At 42.4% G+C, this 19,441-nt stretch overlaps 1 pseudogene; it reads left to right on the forward strand.

Moving 5' to 3' along the window:
• The first annotated feature begins 225 nt into the window (after positions 1 to 225).
• Positions 226 to 1,502, forward strand: LOC101562080 (annotated as a pseudogene).
• The last annotated feature ends 17,939 nt before the right edge of the window (positions 1,503 to 19,441 follow it).

Genomic DNA, 19,441 nt, shown 5'->3' on the forward strand with positions numbered 1-19,441 from the left:
GATTTCTTCCCTTGCCTTTGTTACATTTAGAGATTTAGAGGTCTAGAGGTATATAAATAAAATCCAGAATAATAGTGCCTTTACCAAGACCCATTTACTGTATGAGGTTTAGACTTCTGGGGAGCTCTGCTCTGTAGTCACCAAGGGTCCTGCATGCTTCTCCGCCACTGCATGGCCGTCCTCAAGACGCTGCCCTAGTCCACCTAGCGAAGACAGGCCAGCACCATGCATCAGCACTCCAACGCAGGAAAGACAGGCATCGGGGTATGGCCACATTCCTGCCTACCCTGAAAACACAAATTTGGTCACAGCGCCATACCATAAGGAAGCTGGAGAACCATAGTCTTTATTGTAGGAAAGCTATTTGGTTCCCTGCAGAACAGATATTAGGACCAACGAGCAACTTGTGCCTGCCACTAACAGGCTATTGACACTGACATCACACAGCTAGATAGACAAAATGTCAGTTGTCCATAGAAGGAAATATTAAATGGGGTTAAATATTGAATAAAAAGAAGTTAATTTATATACACTACAAATAGATATATCTTGAAATAGTATGCCACATTAAAAAGACAGACAAAATTCTGTTTATACAAACTATTCAGACTAGGCAAATGTACAGAGAGAGGGTTGATAGCTACATGGTCAGGGTTTATTTTATTCTAAACTTTTTTTTTTTGAACCAGAGATTGAACTCAGGTCCTTGCAGGTTTCTTTTAGAGGTAATAAAAGTGTCTTAAAGTTGACTGTGATTGTGGTTGTACAGCTGTGAATAAAGTGAATCGTGTGCTACAAGTGAGTGAACTATACAGTACGTGAACCATAACTTCACAAAACTGTTTTTAAAAAAACCACATCAATCTCTTACTGCCTCTTTCCCAGTCTTAATAAGTTCCAAATTTCCCAGTGAATTTAGAACTTATCCTACCAGGAAACCTACTGCAGTGCACAGCTGTGTTTCTCATGTGACCTTCTAGGTCCAGGTCATTTTTAACCTCTGCCTTTGGTTTTTCAGACCCACTGTAGTGGGATCTACAGCTACTTCCATCATGCCTCATTAAGACACCTTGGAGGAGGAGACACAAGGGAAGTTGCCGTCCCCAGATCCAGAGCTGCCACTGCCCCTGGGACCCCAGCACAATGCTGTCGGAAAAAGACCTTCAAGCAGCACCACACCTTCGAACGAAGAGTACATGTCCCGCTCATGCAAGAGCAGCATCCCACCAAGAGCCCAGTGGTCATAGAGCGATACAAGGGCGAGAAGCAGCTGCCTGTCCTGGACAGAACCAAGCTCCTGGTCCCTGACCACGTCGACATGAGCGAGCTCATCAAAGTTGTCAGGTGGCGCCTGCAGCTCAACGCCAACCAGGCCTTCTTCCTGCCGGTGAACGGCCACAGTACGTGAGTGTGTGGAGAGCGAGAAGGACCGGGATGGCTTCCAGTACGTGGCGTGCGCCTCCCAGGAGACCTCAGGGCGGGGGCTGTCCGTGTGCGCCTAGAAGAGTGCCCAGAAGTCTTGAGCCCTGGCCGAGGAGAGGAAGAGATGCTACAACCGAGAAGGTTCAGCTCCCGTAGTCAGGTTGTCGGGACAGTCTTGTTCCCGCCTAGAAGTTTCTGGAAGTTGTTTTTGTATTTCATGCAGAAAAACTGAGTTCCAGCGAGCACACTCAGCTTCAGAAAGTGCTATTATTTAACCTCAGCTACCCTGTTTTGAAAGTTGAGAAGTTTAAAAATAAAATACTTTGAATCCTTAAAATAAAACAAAAGACGCCTTGGAATTCTCCAACATTCCATCATTTTTTATAAAACAACTTTTTGGTGTCTTACTCAAAGATGGCAACTCTGTTATCAACAGGGTCAGGACAAAAAGGTTAAAGAGATCAAGTTTCCCCTTTAGCCAGGTATGTTGGACTTTAAAATTTTTGCTCCAAGAGATTGGACCCATCTTGCTGATGAATAAACACTAGACGGTGGTGCTCTTTTTATCTTATTTTTACATACCAGAAGTTTGCTTATCTTGTAATGTTTGGAATTCTAAATTTGTCTTTAATAAAATTTAAAAAGTAAATTGCTGGAGTGGAAAATACCTAAACCATAAGAGAACAAAATCAACCTCCCAACTTATATTTATAATGTAGAATTTTCATACTCTCTGGTGTTAACCATTTTTAGATATGCTTCTTAAACATTATTTGTCCTGGGCCAAGGAGATAGCTCGACAGTCTAAGCACCTGTCTGGCAAGCACAAAGACCCAAGTTCAACCACCAGTCCCGATTGCCAGGCCAGCCATGGAAACCCTGGCGGTAGTCCTAGCCACTGAAACCGAGAGTGGTAGAGCATACCTGTAATCCCAGCACTGGGGAGGCTGAGACAGGAGGATCACTATGAGTCCAAGCTGCATAGCGAGAAATTATCTGTCTTTACTGAACTTCTAAACTCAAGTATCTCCTGAGTTTTCTGCCATGGGCATTCATCTGCTCCTGAACAATAAACCAGATCACTGTGGCCCCTAAAATAACTCGTTGGATAATTCCTGGTTAAAGAGTTCTTTGCAAGCTCAAGTATCTCAACCTTTCTTTCTCTCAAAGAAAAAGCAACCAAATAGCCAAATACCTAACAAATGCAAAGAAGTGCTTAGCCTTCTATCTCTTTCCTTTCTCTCCCATGTCTTTTTTTAAAAAACATTTATTTATTTGTGTGTGTGTGTGTGTGTGTGTGTGTGTGTGGCCAGCTCAGCCCACCAGGGGGCGGAGCTGGCTGGCATGTGGTGCTGGGGGATTGAACCGTGGTCCCTGTGCATTGCTAAGCTTGTTCCAAGTAGGTGCTTTAGACCACTGAGCCATCTCTCCAGCCCCTCTCTCCCATGTCTTTCATGCATATTTTTAAATGTATTTAGTACAGGGTCTCACTACGCAATTCGAACTCACAGCGATCCTCCTGTTTTCGACCTCCCCAGCACTGGGGTTACAGGTGTGCACCCCCACGCCCGGCCCGTTCAGCATGCGGTGCCGGGATCTTTCACACTTTTCCATGCTTCTCACCACCAAATATAACTTCTCTGGAAAAACAATAAAGTGATATTTCTTTTAAATGCAAAAAGAACACTAGAAATAAATATGCCATCTGTTAACAATGGATAATTCTGAGGACTGAGAATATGGGTAGTCTTTGTCTTCTTCCTACTTTTCTATATTAATTGTTTTTAATTTTAAATAAGTACAAATTCTTTTGAAAAAATGTCCCTTGCCTTTCAAACTCTGTTCTCACAACCCCAATCTAGAAACTATTTTAATATAATATCCTGGCTGGCTTTGGGTCCAATGTAAATAGAACATGTGATTTGCCTTGGAAATCTTTCTGTCCCTCTTTCCTCTTTTTCTTCCACCTACCATCACAGCCCTACCCTCCACCCAGGAATCAGTACTTTCAAGTGTTATTCTATTCTTTTTAACATTTATTTTGAAATAATCATAAATTCACAGAAAGTTAGTAAATCTTGGTCACCCTTCACCCAATTCCCCCCCACCCCGCATCAACATTTTATAAAACTTATACTCTGGAGCAAGAGCCAAACAAGACAATCAAAATGCTGTGTCACTAAATTTGTTGCAGTTTCACTAGCCATACATGAACCCAGTTGGACCTGTGTGTGTGTGTGTGTGTGTGTGTGTGTGTGTGTGTGTGTGTGTGTGGTTTCACGCGTTTGTAACCTGGTAGCTTCCCAGAACCTCCAGTACAGTCTAGACACAGGACTATCTCACCCCCACAGCCTCTCTTGTGCTCCTCCTGCCTACCGCCTCCTTCTCCACTCTGAGTCCTTAACTACTGGCAACAACTCCGCCTCCATAGTTACATTATTTCACATGTTCTATGAGTGAAGTCAAGCAGTATGCATAGTTTTGGAATTGGCTTTTTTGCTTAACATAATTTCCTTGTGTTTCATCTGATTCATTGAATGTGTCAATAATTTATTCCTTTTTCTTACTTCTTCATAGTACAACGTATAACAGTTTAACCACTCAGCCATTAAAGGTTATACGTGTGATTTCCAGTTTGAGGCTATTTTTAAAGGAGCTTTGAACTTTTCTGTTCAAGATTCTCAATGAACAAAAGCTTTCATTATCTGTGAAGTAAATGCTCAATCATAGAATTGCAGAGTTGCATGCTTGCTCTTTAAGAAGCTGTCATACTATTTTCTTTTTTTTCTTTTTTTTTCTTTTTTTATTTTTTTTCAAAGTTTTATTGATAAGCAGCTAGCAATGAGACAGTTTCAAATCAAATCGGAAGTACAGTTTCAACAAATAATACACTGCATATATTCTTCTTAGTGGTTAATTGCTGTACAAGATGCGGACTTGTGATCCTATTTACAAACACCATTAGAACAAATCATTCTATTCATTAAGAGAATGCAACTATATATCTATCCCAACCACTTTGAATACACAGATACAAAATGGACATTCATTGGTATACCCCATTTTTTCTAAGTTCCGTTATTGAGTATTATAAGTGTGTAAACTCAGCAAAATATTCTAAAAGAGTCCAGTAGCCCATAATAGCATTGGGTCTTCTGTTCAACTGGCAATGTCAGAAATTATTGACCTGAGTCCCCCACAGCTCAACTTAACAGCATGACTTTATTTCCTATATTTCGTCTTGTCATACTGTTTTCCAGAATTGCTGGATATTTTTTACACTCATTGACAGTATAGGAGTGACATGATTTCTCTACAAGATTGCCATTGGTTTTATTACTATTTTTTTTTCATTTCAGCCAATCTGAGAGGTATATCTCATTGTGGTTTTAATTTGTTTTTTTGTTTGGTTGGTTGGTTGGTTTTTTGGTGGGTTTTTTTCGGAGCCAGGGATTGAACTCAGGCCCTTGCGCTTGACCAGGAAGCGTTTGTTCTGCTGAGCCATCTCCCCGGCCCCTGTGGTTTTAATTTGTATCTCCCTAATATCTAATGGTGATAAATATCCTTGTATCTCTTATCCTTTGGCCTCCTCATAAATAGCTGTTCATGTATTGTTACCATTTTCTAACTGATATTTGATTTTTAATGTTGAGTTTTGAGGTTTATTTATTTATTTATTTATCTGGTACAGGGTCTCGCTACACAGCTCGGACTTATAGTGATCCTCCTGTCTCAGCCTCCCCAACACTGGGATTACAGGTATGCACCAACACACCTGGTTTCAGTGGCCCACATAGCTCACCCGGGTTCCAGGGTCAGCACAACATGCAGTAATAGGGATTAAACCTGGGTCCTTCTGCTTGCCAGGCAGGTGCCTAGACCACCAAGCTATCTCCACAACTCCAGGGTGTGTGTGTGTGTGTGTATATATATATATATATATATATATATGTATGTATGTATATATTCTTGATACAAGCCTTTTGTCAGATAATTGATTTACAAATTTTTTATCTCAACATATAATTTGTCTTTTGATCTTCTTAAGTGGTATTTCACAAAGTAAAAAGGTTTCAATTATCAAAAGAGATATAGTTTATCATTTTTCCTCTAATGAATTATAATTTTAGTGTCACTTTCAGGAACTCTTTGCCTAGTCAGAGATCACAAAAACTTGCAATGTTTGATTGAAATTGTGTAGTTTTATGTTTCACAGATATGTTATGACCCGTTTTATTTTTGCATAAGGTTTCAAATTCAGGTTGCCATCTGGTCATCTTGCCTATAGATAACAAATTGGTATGTCACCATTTATTAAAAAGGCAATCCTTCCCCTATTCAATTGTTTTGGCTCTTTTGTCCATAATTAGTTGGCATGCACATGTGGATTTATTTCAGGATTTCCTATTCTGTTCCACTGATCTGTGTACTTATTCCTCTACAATATTGTACAGCTGATTACCATAGCTGTATTATAAGCCTTAACATGAGAAAAGATTTCTCCTACTTTACTCTTCTTTAAAATTTTTTTTATCACAGAAGCTCTTCCCTTTCTATATGAATTTTAACCCGTTTAAATTTCTGCTGAGCTTTTGACAAGTATAACATTAAACCTGCAGATGAGCCTAAAAGCACTGATACTTTTACTATTTTGAGCTTTCCAACCCATGTTGTTCCTGAAGTATTTAAGCCTTCCTTCATTTCCTTCAGCAATGTCTTTATAGTTACCTTGCACATATTTCTTTGTGTATGCCCCATTATTTCATTTGTTGCAGCAATTATAAGTGGTATTGCATTCTTTATTTTAGTTGACTGCCAGGCCAATTTTAGGATCTATGCCACAAAGCAAGCACCGTTCCTTGTCAATATAAAGCAATAAACTGAATTTTGTGTGTTGATCCCGTATCATCTGATCTTGTTGAACTCACTTTTAGTGTGCACACAATCACGTTATCTGCACACAGAGACATCTTTGTCTTTTATTTTCCAACCTGCGCTCCTTTTTCTTGCTTTGTGACAATGGCTAGAAACACCAGTACTACATTTATTTTTTTAATAATTTTATTGAGAAACAAATAGCAATGACACAGTTTCAAAACTGATTAGTAGGACAGCTTCAATAATTAATACATTGCATATTGTTGTTTTCTTATTCATAGTACAAGATGCAGACATGATATCTTGTCCACAAGCACTGTTAGTACAAATCTTTCTATTCAGTGGGAGAGAAAATAGCTGTATATCTATCCTATTTTGAATATAGAGATACAAAATGGTCCTTCATTTGTATCCCCTTTTTTTGTTTAGTTTTGTCAGATATGGGTATTCCACTGCCATTTAAATATTGGAAGTGCTTGAATTCAGTAAAATATTCCAATATAGTCCAGTAGTCCGTAATAGTAGTGGGTTATCCGTACATTTAATAAGACTGATGAGGACAGCCGGGGAGATGGCTCAGTAGAGTAAGCACTTCCCTGGCAAGTGCAAGGGTCTGAATTCAATCCCCAGTTCCGTCAAAAAAAAATAAAATAAATAAATAAAAAATAAAAAGCATCTTAAAAAAAAAAAAAAGACTGATGAGGACAGACATCACCGCCTTGTTGCCAATCTTTGGGAAGGAATTCAGCCCTAGGCTGGCTTATGGGTTTTGCAGAAGGATCGTGTGAGCTTGAGGGAGTTCTCATCTATTCATAATGTATTGAAAAATTTTTGCTGTGAAATGAAATATAATTTTGTCAAATTTTTTCTACTTTGGGCTCATTGGTTTTATCAATGATGTTGAATGGTAGATTATATTGATTTGCTTTCAAATGTTGAATTAATCTTGCACATCTGAAATAAATCTCACTTGGTCATAGTCTGTTATTTTAAACATTCTTTAACTTGATTTGTTAAAAATGTATATAATTTTTCAATCTAAAGTTCATGAAACGTTTCTCTATAGTTTTCTTGTGCATGTGCATGTGCATGTGCATGTGCATATGTGTGTGTATGGTTTTTGCTTAGTTTTGTAGGAAGGAGTTGATTTGCTTTGTTTTGTTTTTCCTGTATGTAGTACAGGGCCTACAGGGTCTTGCAACACAGATCAGACTCGCAGTGATTCTCCTATTTTTAGCCTCCCAAGTGCTGGGATTACAGGCACACACCACCCTGCCCAGTCTCCATGCTGTCTCAGCGTGCCCCAGGGCCAGGGCCAGCATGGCATGCTGGGGATCGAACCCTGGGCACTATGCTTTGCCTAAGCAGGAGCTTTAATCCACTCAGCTATCAGGCCAGCCCTTTGATCAGTTTTTGAACAAGGATCATGCCATACAAAACAAGGTAGAACGTGTTGCCTACCCTTTTTCTGAAACAGATTATACAAAATTAATACTAATTATTTTGCCCAAGCAGATGCTTTAAGCAACTGAGCTAACCCACAATCCCCCAGTATTCTTCTGAAATGTTGATAAAATACTCTAGTAGAAACACCTGAGCCTAGACATTCCTTTTTCAGTAACTATTTCATTATAAATTCAATTTTGAAGTTTAATAAGACTAGTTTATCCACTTAATCTTGCCTGAGTTCTGGTAACTATGGAAGTTGAGGAATTTATTTGTTTCTTCTACGTTTCTAATATTTTCTTTTTCTTTTTCTTTTTTTCTTTCTTTTTTTTTTTTTTTTTAGGGAAGAGTCTACAGAGTGTTCAGGATCTCTCTACTAGATCAGACTCATAGTGATCCTCCTGTTTACAGCTTCCCAAGAGCTGGGATTACAGGTGTGTACCACCACACTCAGTCTCTAATTTCTGAGCATAAATTTGTCCATAATATCTTCTACTGTTCCTTTAGAGCTACAAGATCTGTAGTGACATCTTCGATATCACTCCTGATATTGGTAAACTGAACTGTTTCTCTTTTATGTTAGTCTTCCTAGAGATTTGTCAATTTTATTGATTGCTTTTGGATAACTAGCTTTCTTTTTCATTAATTTCCTGTATTGCTTTCTAGTTGTTTTATCAATTTCTGCTCTGTATTATTTCATCCCTGTTTGCTGTGGATTTGTTTTGCTTCACTTTGCTAGTTCCTCAAGATTGGAATTTATTAATTTGAGATGTTCTCTCCTCTCCAGCATAAGCACTTAACATTACCATTTCTCTTTCAACACTGTGTCTTAAAAATGTGGGTATGTTGGGGTTTTTTACTTTGTATTCAATTGTACATATTTTTGTTTGCTTTGAATTTTCCTCTTTATCCCATAAGCTACTTACAACTATGCTGCTTAATTTCCAAGTGTTTACAGATTTTTTCATTGCCTTTTTGTTACTAATTTCTAGTTTATCTCCGCTGTGGCTCAAGAACACAACTTGTGCAATTCCAATTATTTTAAAAGTATTCAAATTTGTCTTACAACCCAAATCCATTTAGGTAAATATTCTGCAGATACTTGAAAGAATATATATTCTGCTTGAGCTGGAGAGATAGCTCAGCAATCTGAGCACCTGCCTGGCAAGAGCAAGGTCTGGAGTTTAATCCCTGGTACCACATGCTGTACTGGCCCCAGAACCAGGGGTGGTGTTGCACACCTGTAATCCCAGCACTGGGGAGGCTGAAATAGGAGGATCATTATGAGTCTGAACTATGTAGTAAAACCCTGTACCAAATAAATTTTAAAAACATTTTAAAAGAATGTTTGTTCTGCTTTTGTTGCATGAAATGTCTTACAAATGTCAGTTAGATCTTTTTTGATAGCACTGTTCAGCTGCTCTCTATCCTTGATGAATATCTGTCTCCTGAGCCTATTAATTGTGAGAGTGAGGTGCCAAAGCCCCAATCCTCCAGCATCCTCCCCCCACCTCACCAACGCCGTCTCACTCTCCACCCAAGGATGCAGTACTTTATCTTGTGACACCTAATTCTGTGAAGGGGTCAAAATATAAGAGCCACTTCCTTGATTATTATTAGCAGTTAAAATCAAGGCTCTGGGCCATGGTGAAATATGATAAAAATTCAAGTCTGAGACTTGCTGGAGGTTGATGCCAGAAGAGATGCAGCTACTTATCAAAGTGGGTCTAGGAAACAGGAAATGAATCAATCAGGCAAAGCCCAAACTAGTTCCAACCACTAAGGTGGAAGAGCCCAACACCTACATGAAGTGTCCAACAGTTAGTATCTTAACTAAGTCAGAAACCAAGCAAGAAGCTGAAGAAGTATACAGATCCAGGATCTCAGGAAGGCATGTGAGCATCCTATCTGACGCTATCTAAGCCTCGATGACCTGGGATTCCTGTGGTAGAATCAAGAAGCTCCTGCCTGGGCACACTGTTCAGCTAAAAGACATCTGTACCTTCTAACAGAACTCAAAGAAATCCATTGCTATTGGAACAATGTTCATCATCACCAGTGGGATAGCAAGGAAGATATTTAGAGATACATTCCCTAGGTGACCTAAAATCATTCTATATGAAGGTCAGCTTATTTTGCCTATTAAGAAATACCTGTTGAAGAATAAGTAGGCATGCTAATGTCCAGAGATGAAGTCAGAAGATGAAATGGCTTTGAGAAAAAAATTAACTTTTCCACAACCTCAACTGATAAATAGAATGCCTAATAACTCACAAACTACTTCACCCTGATGACCAAGAAGCAGAAGATTTTTTGATGTAACCTCATGCTTACTCCATCTCTCCCTTGGGTTACGGCTTTGGCCATAACTCAGGAATGATGCTGACAAGTCTGAACCACATTATCAATGTGATAATGCAACAAAATCAGAACATATATTCTTTAAAAAAATTTTTTTTAATTTATTTAGTACAGGGTCTTACTACATAGTTCAGTCACGGCCAGTGACTCTTGTCCTTTGAGACCAACGCGCCACCCTTGATGACAAGAAATCCAGCTCAAGGCCTTGGCCCTGCCCTATGAGTCTGAGCACTCACCCTCCAACGCACAATGGCACCCTGCCTGAGATATGGCCTGGGGCAGCATCCTTAAAGTCACATGATGGACCTGAAGGCAGAGGCCTTTGGGAAGAGCTGAGCATTCTGATTCTGCTCAGAAAAGAAACATCACCGCTTTCTGTAGTTCACACATACCCCAAAGCCAGGCTCTCCCAGGCCCTCGCACTGCACCATCCATCGCTATGGACCAGGCACAGAGAAAGTTGCTGGCCTTGCATGGCTGTGCTCTCTGAGGACTCAGAATTCCCCACAGTGAAGCTTACATGGCCAGGAAAGAAGTTCCAGGGCACCTCCGTAATCCTTCACATTCCACCATTGCCACTCTAATATGTAATTAGTGTCCAGAAAAAGATGAAACAGAATGCCCCATAGGAGATTACTGATTTATTTTATCACATCCTTTAAATGATCCACAAAGTCTACACTAAAATAAAGTGGAACCAGGCATTTGCAGAACACACCAATCCCACAAAGCAGGAGTACACCGAATCGGATCACTGGCTCATCAAACCAAGACAGTATGTAGCGGTAATGTGCTGCTACAATTCAGTACTGGGCCCCAACAATAAAGCAGGGACTGTAATTACTATAATGACCTCCCACTGCTATTGTGTCTTTAATTAAGTCTTTATCAGTAGGCATTTGCCACTTAAACCTAACTCACTGTAACTACGGCAGCGTATCATCTACATTTTCACAAAGAATTATGGAATCATATTTCTGTCACAAAGATGAAAGGGAATATTTTAGTTCAAGTGCCATTTACAGACAGGCTGCATAAAGAAAAATCAAGCTGTCCTTTCGCGGCACTTTCTGACAAATGAAACTCAACAGAGAGATGCCGAGGGGTTTTGTGTATGTGTATTTTGGCTTCACCTGCTTTCTTTTCACCACAACTCCACTTCCTTTCTACATAAGCTACAGGGAAGGAATGACACCCAATTAATAACACACTTGACTGCATAAAAGTTCTTGAGGTAGAAAGAGACTGAGATTCTTGGATGAGAAGCAGAGATGCTGAGGGAGGTGTCTCAGGCCACATCAAGGGGATCCTCTGCCCAAGCCTCTACACCTCCCTCATAGCTGCATAGTCTACCTCTGATCCAGAAGAGCCCATCCAACCCATCGAGGTGCACTCCACACACCCCAGGACTGAAGAAACCACATTCTACATTCAAGTTTCCAGTCACAGTCACTTCCCTATGTCAGCATCCAAGCAAGTGGTTCTCAGGTAGCAGTTTGGCAGAGCCCAGCTATGTTTGCCAGACAACCCTGTCAGAAAAATCTGCCTCCTTCCAGGCCCTCTGAAGGATCTCAGCCAGTCGCCTCTACCGCAGCTCAGTGTGGCCCCTTGGTGAACGTAACACATGCACGCATTCAGGGCCTCACTCCTCTGAGGTAACTCCAACCACTTGGTTTCCAGCGAAGACCCTCTTCCCACACCCTCCATTCCCACCCAAGGCCTCTATCCCAAGGCAGTGCCACCTGGGCTTCTGTACATCCCCAAAATGGCTCCTCCAAAGGGCATAAATCCTTCCAGAGATGGGGAAGGGTGCATGTGTTGTTTGGTCAGTGCTGGGGGGAGCAGGTGCTCTACTGAGGGAAAAGAACAGGTAGGAAAGTTCCCAGAAGTGACCCCACTGTAGGAGAAGCCCAGGACTCCAAGTGGCCCCTCTTTCCAGAGATGTGATGACTTCTGCTTGTTTATTGCAAGGATTCTGACACCTGCTGGGAAACCTGACGCTGCCAACAATTTCCACCTCTTTTCAGTGTCATCTTTGGCCCCCACTGCTCCCCCACTTTCCTTTCACTTCTAATTTCGTTTGTAACAACATCAAGGCTTTGGCTGGACGCAGAAGAACTGAAAATGAAAACAAAATAGAGTCAGGGAGGAAGCACGCTCCCCCTGCAGGGAAACACTATTCAATTTTCTCCCACATATTTGCACCCACTGGGGAGCATCTCTGGTCTTCCCACCTTGGCAGGGACACCTGCTGGGAAGGTGTGACCCCACTTAGGCGTGGCCTGCTGCTGACTGGCTGCCTTCCACTCCTGACTGTGCTGCCGCTGCCAAAGTCCCCTAACCGGCATCAGCATCCACACTTGGGGAAGAAATCCAAGTTGTCCTTGACCCTGAATTCAGCAACAGCTTCAAGATGCTTAATGCTTTCTTGTTTCTACCTCTTGTTAGCCCTGCTGCCTGAAATCTACATCCTTCTGAGGTACAGGTAAGCACTGGAAGCCAGACTATGTCTGTGAGTGATGGTGGGCATCACGTCTTCCTCCCGCCTATCTGTCTACGAAGAGCTCTACTGCTAAAGGGACATGTCAGTGACTTCCAAGATAACCCGTCACCAGATATCTCTTGGGCCCCATTTGCTCTGCTTCTCCTCCCCCAGGAGCCAGGACAGCTACTGCTCAATGGTCCCTTGCCAGGTCTGCGCAGTCAAGAAACAACCTGGCAAGGGCCAGAGGGAAGATGGGGCTCCGAGCCTAGGGTCTGTATGTTCAGGGGCCACTGCCCCTGCACAGAAGGGCTTCTGGGTCAGCCCGCATCCGGGGTCCCAGCCGCTCTGCCAAAGGTGCAGCTCTCCCGGAGAGATTAGGCTGAGGGCTGCCTTCACTAATATACTCAACAGCTGTCTTTTCATCGGACAAGGGATATAGCCGAGTGATGAGAGATATGTGCCCAAATCCACGCTAGGCCTCATCCTACAAATGCTTGACTTTCCTGGGACCCAGCCTTCTCCCAATGACTGACACATTTCTAGGTTCTTTACCATGCCTGCTGTCATACACGTTACAATGTTTCTCTGAGTAAAAGCCCAGGTTCTCCCTGGAGGGCAAAAGAAATGTCAGAAGCACAGAACAACCTGATATTATCATATACAAAAAAAAAAAAAAACCAGCTTATTCACTGGAAGAATTTCTCCCAGACACATTTTTTATCAAACGTAAAGGTAATTCCCATTCCCAAAAACATGGCCTGAGCCCAAAATACTTCATAAATATTTGTTGAATATAAATGAATGATGCATGCATAAATGAATAAATGAATTTTTTCCCATTTTTTTCCTAGAGAGAGGCCTTGTTTGCTTCACCATTCCCTCATCTCCATTCTCCACTGCCCTGCTGTTGATGACTCCTGAGAAGCCGTGTTTTACTTTCCCACATAGAAAGTAATAAAGCAAATGCAGGCGATAAGAACAATAACACTCATAAACAAGAATGAAAAATATAAACAGGAAAAATGAGATTCCAGCGATAAGGGAGGTTAGTTTAGGATACCTGTTCCCAGCCTCTCTTAGCATTAGAGTCCCTTGAGGATCTTTCAAAAGTCCCAACTGAACCCTACTTCCTAGAGATCCTGACTTAATTGGCATAGGGCTTAATCTGGCTATTGAGTTGGTTTTTTGTTTTGTTTTGTTTTGTTTAAGTATTTCAAGTGACTCCGTTGTACAGCCAAGTTTTGCGTTTTTGTTTTTGAGGAACTTTGATTTGCTACAAAATGCCCACCCCAAAATCTAGATACTGGTTAGAGGAATAGCAAGCCCCTAAGCCAAAGACTAAAAGAAGGAAACACAATCCTTTGCACAATTCATGATGCCCATGGCTACTCAGAAATGACACTAGTTGGCCTGAAGTATTATGTCTGGAAGTGACGCAGCTAGGGCTGAAAGGCACTGTGTGGCTGGTGTCTGCACTCCCAGCCATTGTACAGTACTTCCTGGAAGTAAATATAAAGCTCAGTGTCCTAAGGACTCCCTTCATCTGGATTATAATGTGACATGAGAGCATCATTCTAACCACCACTTGACTACAGCAAATTATTTAAGAAATTGGCATCACATGACTCATGCTCTGCTGAAATACAGAGGTGTTGATCCTCCACCCAGCAAGGGTATTCTTGCAGGCACAGGAACACACATAGGTTGTTCATTGCAGTGCCAAAGACTCTAGAAACCGTAAAATGCAATATTGTTTGAATAAACTATGGCACATCCATGTCATGGCATAATATACAGCTCTGAAAAATAAGGAAGGTCTTTACATCTGATGCTATGAATGAACATAAGACAACATTGAATAAAATAAATACAGTGTGATACTTTTGAGGTAATACAGAAAGAAAAATAATATATGTTTTATGTATATGCTTGCATAAAATGCCAGAAATAGAAGAATTTAACCATAACAGATAGAGTGGACGACAGCAAGACAGATGATGAAAGAAAAAAAGAACACAATACTAAGCACATACATGGTGTGGTGAATTGACAACTGGTGGTCAGCTTGTAACACCCAGCTGAACAGAACCAGTATTGGGCCTGATATGAGAGGCCCACCTGAGGGCCTTTTGTGTTGTTATGCCAACAACATAAAAAGGTAAACTGGAGAGGAAGAAGTTGGGGCCCTCCAGGGAGGTGTCAGTTCTCCTGAAGGAGCTTGTCATGCTGATTTTCCTAACATGAACATGGCTGTTCTCATTAACAAAGGCGTCTGGAACCCTGTTGTCCCTGAGAACAGCTACAGTTCACTTTAGGGGAGCTCTGATCCTTACTTTGAGTATCACTTCCTGTCTCTGGGTGGGGAGATGGTGCACTGCGCAGTGTTCCAGAGAAGCTGATCATTCTGGTTTTCCCGATATGGACTCAGTTGTACTCCTCAGCGGAGCGCAGGACCTTGCTGTCGCTGAGGATGGCTGTGGTATTTTTCAGGGGAGCTCCGGTCTTCACTTTGAGTGCTGCTTCCTGGCTGCACAGCAGATGCTCGCCTGCTAGCACAGATCCCTCATCCTGATGGCACAAACTTTCTGGCTTCCACCACTTCCCAGTGTAAACCCTGGAACCAGGCCTCCATGAGACATTGTTGTAAGCTCTAAGCCTCTAGTTGGACTCATGGGGACATTGATAGGGGCTCAAGGTCTTCAGCTGGACTCCTGCAGGAGGTTAGGATCCAGACCCTCAGCTGGGTTCTTTGGTCTTTAGTGTATGGACAGAGTTACTGAACTCTTTGTATGTGACTCTTAACCTTGTAAATTATGTGGTCTGCGTTGTTTCCCTTGTAGGCCCTGACTACAACACATGATTGCACCTTCCAGGTCCTGAATGCTAAACGTATTATTCATTCATGAGGAGAAAACCATCAAGGAGAAAGAAAACTAGGTGAGGGTGCAATTAGGTGGTAGAGTGCTACTAAGTGGCAGGGACAGATGGACCCGAGCCCATCTGCACCCCAAGTCCACACCCTTGACCACAGCACTCTCCTGCCTCAACACCCAGGGAAGCACTTCACCTGCGCCTGGCCTGACTTGAACACAGAAAGCCCTATCCCTTCCCATGGTTCAGGGTATCCTTCCTTCAGGTTTGCTCTGCTTTGACTTTTTATTCTCCCTCAAGGAATCGAGCAGTAGCAGCAGCCAAGTGAGAAGCCATCCACGAGGAAAGGGGAGCTCTCACAAAGACAAGCTGGCAAAGTCTAAATTTAAGTTGTAGGTAACCGGAGCCTTTAGCGCTCACCTGCCTCACGTGAGTTGTGTGCTCTAAGCCCTGACAAATAACAGTTCTCGCCGAACACATTAGCCCTGTTGGCCTGTTTATGGCTATGTCTTGGCTTGTATTCAGGAAAGGGCTGCTTCTGCCAATACTGAGCAAGGATGCTTTTCTGCACAGAGGAGAAATCTCAGACAAAATCTAGAACCTGACACCTGTCTCTTCTTATTTGGAATGGTATGTCTTTTAAAATAAATAAAGAAAGAACTTTAAGAGAGAAAAAAAAGTGATTTTCCACCTTCGTGTTCTTTTCCTACATTCAGAATCACCCCCAAAGCTGCCCAAGAAGATATTTAGAACTGCTTCAGGTGTCTTAAGCACAAATGATAGAGCTGGCCTCAGGTACACAGCTGATCTAAGAGTGTTTGTAAGAAATTCCCCATCGCTACGTGCCTAGTTTATGCCAGCAGTGGTGGTGCATGCCAATAATCTCAGCATTCCAGAGGTGAGGCAGGAGAGTGGCAGCAAGTGTCGGGGACAGCCTGGGCTAACAGTGAGTTCACAGCCAGCCCGAAACACACAGCAAGACCTTGTCTCAAAAAGCAAGCAAATAAAAACTTCCTGATCACTGACCATGTGGGAGAAACGCAGTGCCGAGACCACCAGTGCAGCGTTGGGCTGAAGGTCTTGCTCTCTGCCTTGCAGCAGACCTTGCCTAAGTGTAACTGGGCCCGTCTTCCTTTCTTGCAGTGGGCCGGAAAAGTGGTCAATTTCCCTTCTATTGTATCTCCTGAATTCAGGCCAATACTGTGTGCTGTAATCCCAAGAAAGTAAAGCAAACTGCTGGAGCTTGGGGTCTCAATGGGGAAAAATAACTGTTTTATGTAGAATTATTGCTATAAAATGAGCCCAGATGGGCAATACATAGTATTTTTAATTCAAATTGGCAAAATGGGTATATCAGGGAAGTAAGACTGTTGTCAGCAATATTTAAGCCCCATACCCTTCTGTTCCCACTTCTCTTTAAACAAATAATATCGGCCAGCAAGATAGCTCAGCAATCTAAAGCCCCTGCTTAAACAAGCACACAGGGACCATAGTTTGATCTCCAGCACCACACGCCAAGCCAGTGCTGCCCCCAGGGTGTGCTGAGCCCAACCACACAAAAAATAATAATAATAAAATAAATAAACAAATGATATCTACCTTAGTTTACAACAACTGTTTTCATATTTAGATCTTTGATCCATTTTGACTGTAGATTAGTGCATGGTGATAGACATGGGCCTTGTTTTAATTTTCAGCATATGCAAAGCCAGTTTTTTCAGCCCCATTTATTAGAGAGTCTGTCTTTCTTCCAGTGAACATGTTTGGTCCCTTTGTCAAAGATAAGGTGGCTGAGTGTGTTTGCAATTGTGTCTGCATCTTCTAATCTGTTCCATTAGATCCTCGGGTCTTCTTTTTTTTTTTTCTGGTACCATGCTGATTCTATCATAGTAGCTTTGTAGTATAATTTCAAGTCAGGGATTATGAACCTGGGTCTCTATGAATGCCAGATCCATAGTACTGAAAATAAGACAGTAATGAGAGTAAGGTGACCCATTCACAGATTTCATTCCTACAAAACACAGTAAATAAACAGGATGGAGGTGTTCACAACAAGCCAGGAGAGTGAGAAGGAGGGACCTGGGGAAGTCAGGAAAGACTTCCTGAAAGATGCACTATTTAAGCCAAATTTCAAAGTCACATAGACATGAGCCAAACACTGGCTTCAGGTTCAGGACTCTGCACTTCAAATCTATACCAGCATCTGGAGCTTTGCATCATTCCCAGGGCCAGACAAAATTACCTCTCAGGCAAATTTTAACTGCTATTTTTTCATATTCAAATTATTTGAGGTCAAATGTTTCCCACTGTTGGCAGCCTCCAGATGGTCCCTGACCCTCTAACCCATTCAGGCTGAAGGTGCTGTCCCAGAGGGAAGTTTTCCAGGACACTGCCATCCCCATAGATGATGACATGCATTGAAACAGAATGAGACCTCTAAATCTCTTTTTAAATGGGACTCTCTGAAGGTCAACCCACTGATGTCTGTTCCTCCCCCTCACTCTTTACCTACAGTTCCGAAGGTCACACACACACACACACATACACACACACACACACACAATTTCCCTTTTTGACTTCAAAGTGATCCATATCTGGAGCAGGACCAAAGCATCAGGCAACAGAGCGCAGCGCCCGGCCCGCAAGCCACATCCCAGCAGTGTCCGGAGCACACTACTCTCCACCGCTGTCTGGCCACACCTCTGTGGCAACCCCCAGTCAAATGTGTTAGCCAAAGCTGATCCTCCCTGACTGTCCTGGCTGCCTCCATGCTGTACTAAACGCTTGTCTGCACCAGACCATGCCACTCTCACGCCGTCCCTATGACACATGTGTCACCGTTACTTCATCTGAAAAATGAGCAGTAAATTGTTCAAGGGCACAATGAGCAGCCAGTAGGTGTAAGTCTCCCTCCCACCTGCAAGCCCCACTTCGAGCGCAGGCTGGCTATGCCCTACCTACTCCTAGTGATGAACAAGGAGCCTGCAGGGCTCCAGAACAGGACAGCCTCCACTTGGCCATGTGTTTAATTGAAGGATGAATGCACATGCCCCAGGCTTCAGCATTCTCCTCCACAACACGAAGCAGTCCCAGAACCTACTGCACACTACTACAGCAGGAATAAAGAACCTACTGCACACTACTACAGCAGGAAAACATGTTAGGTATTTCTATCATCACACACTTGCCAGCCCATCTCCTCCCTCTGCCCCTACCAATCATCTTGGCCAATGAGCAAGCTTATGGACATCTTCCTCCGTAGGTGCCCAGCTGTGTGCTTCCCATGTAACAGGCCCTCAGAAAGTGTTTGTTGAATGGATAGCTCAGCAGCACTATTTTTCTTTGCTATCTCAAATGATCAAGTAAGGGCCTCCTCTGTTTTGACACACAATAGCCTCTTCTTGCTAAATTCTATTCCTTAACATTCAGAAATAAATTACCAAGTGTTTAAGGAGATCATTCTTGAAGTTTTGAATAAGAAGGGTTGCATAATTTTTCTTCCTTATAAGAAAAATGGGTGAAGCAAGACTCCCTCCCTCCCCCAGAGGGCAGCTCCAGAGCTCTCATTTGCATTTAAGGAAGGCCTCTCCTTCACTGGTATATGCACAAAAACCTACAAGATAAACAATACCCCAGTAAGACAGAAGTAGATTTTCCCTTTGTAAGACAATAAACAATTCCCTGAAATAATCAGTGAGCTCTTCAGATTTCACTTTCTTGGAAAGAAGTTCAAGAAAAACTCTGCTACTATGCAATGAAGTGTACTCGCATTGAGAATCACTTTGGTTCCTCTTAGACGCACCTATGATTCTGTCCCCCACAGCCTACACACGTCCTCCCTCCAGCTGAAAGGTACTCACCACAGGCCCTTACCCTGCAAGCATGTTCCAGTTAGCATCCTCGCCTTCCATCAGAGCCTGCCCAGATCCTTCCCTGCTGCTGAGCCCAGTAGGTCAATCCTGGGCACCCCAAAGCACC

The sequence above is a fragment of the Octodon degus genome, unplaced genomic scaffold (assembly GCF_000260255.1).
Source record: "Octodon degus isolate 3935 unplaced genomic scaffold, OctDeg1.0 scaffold00078, whole genome shotgun sequence".
Classification (NCBI taxonomy): Eukaryota; Metazoa; Chordata; class Mammalia; order Rodentia; family Octodontidae; genus Octodon; species Octodon degus.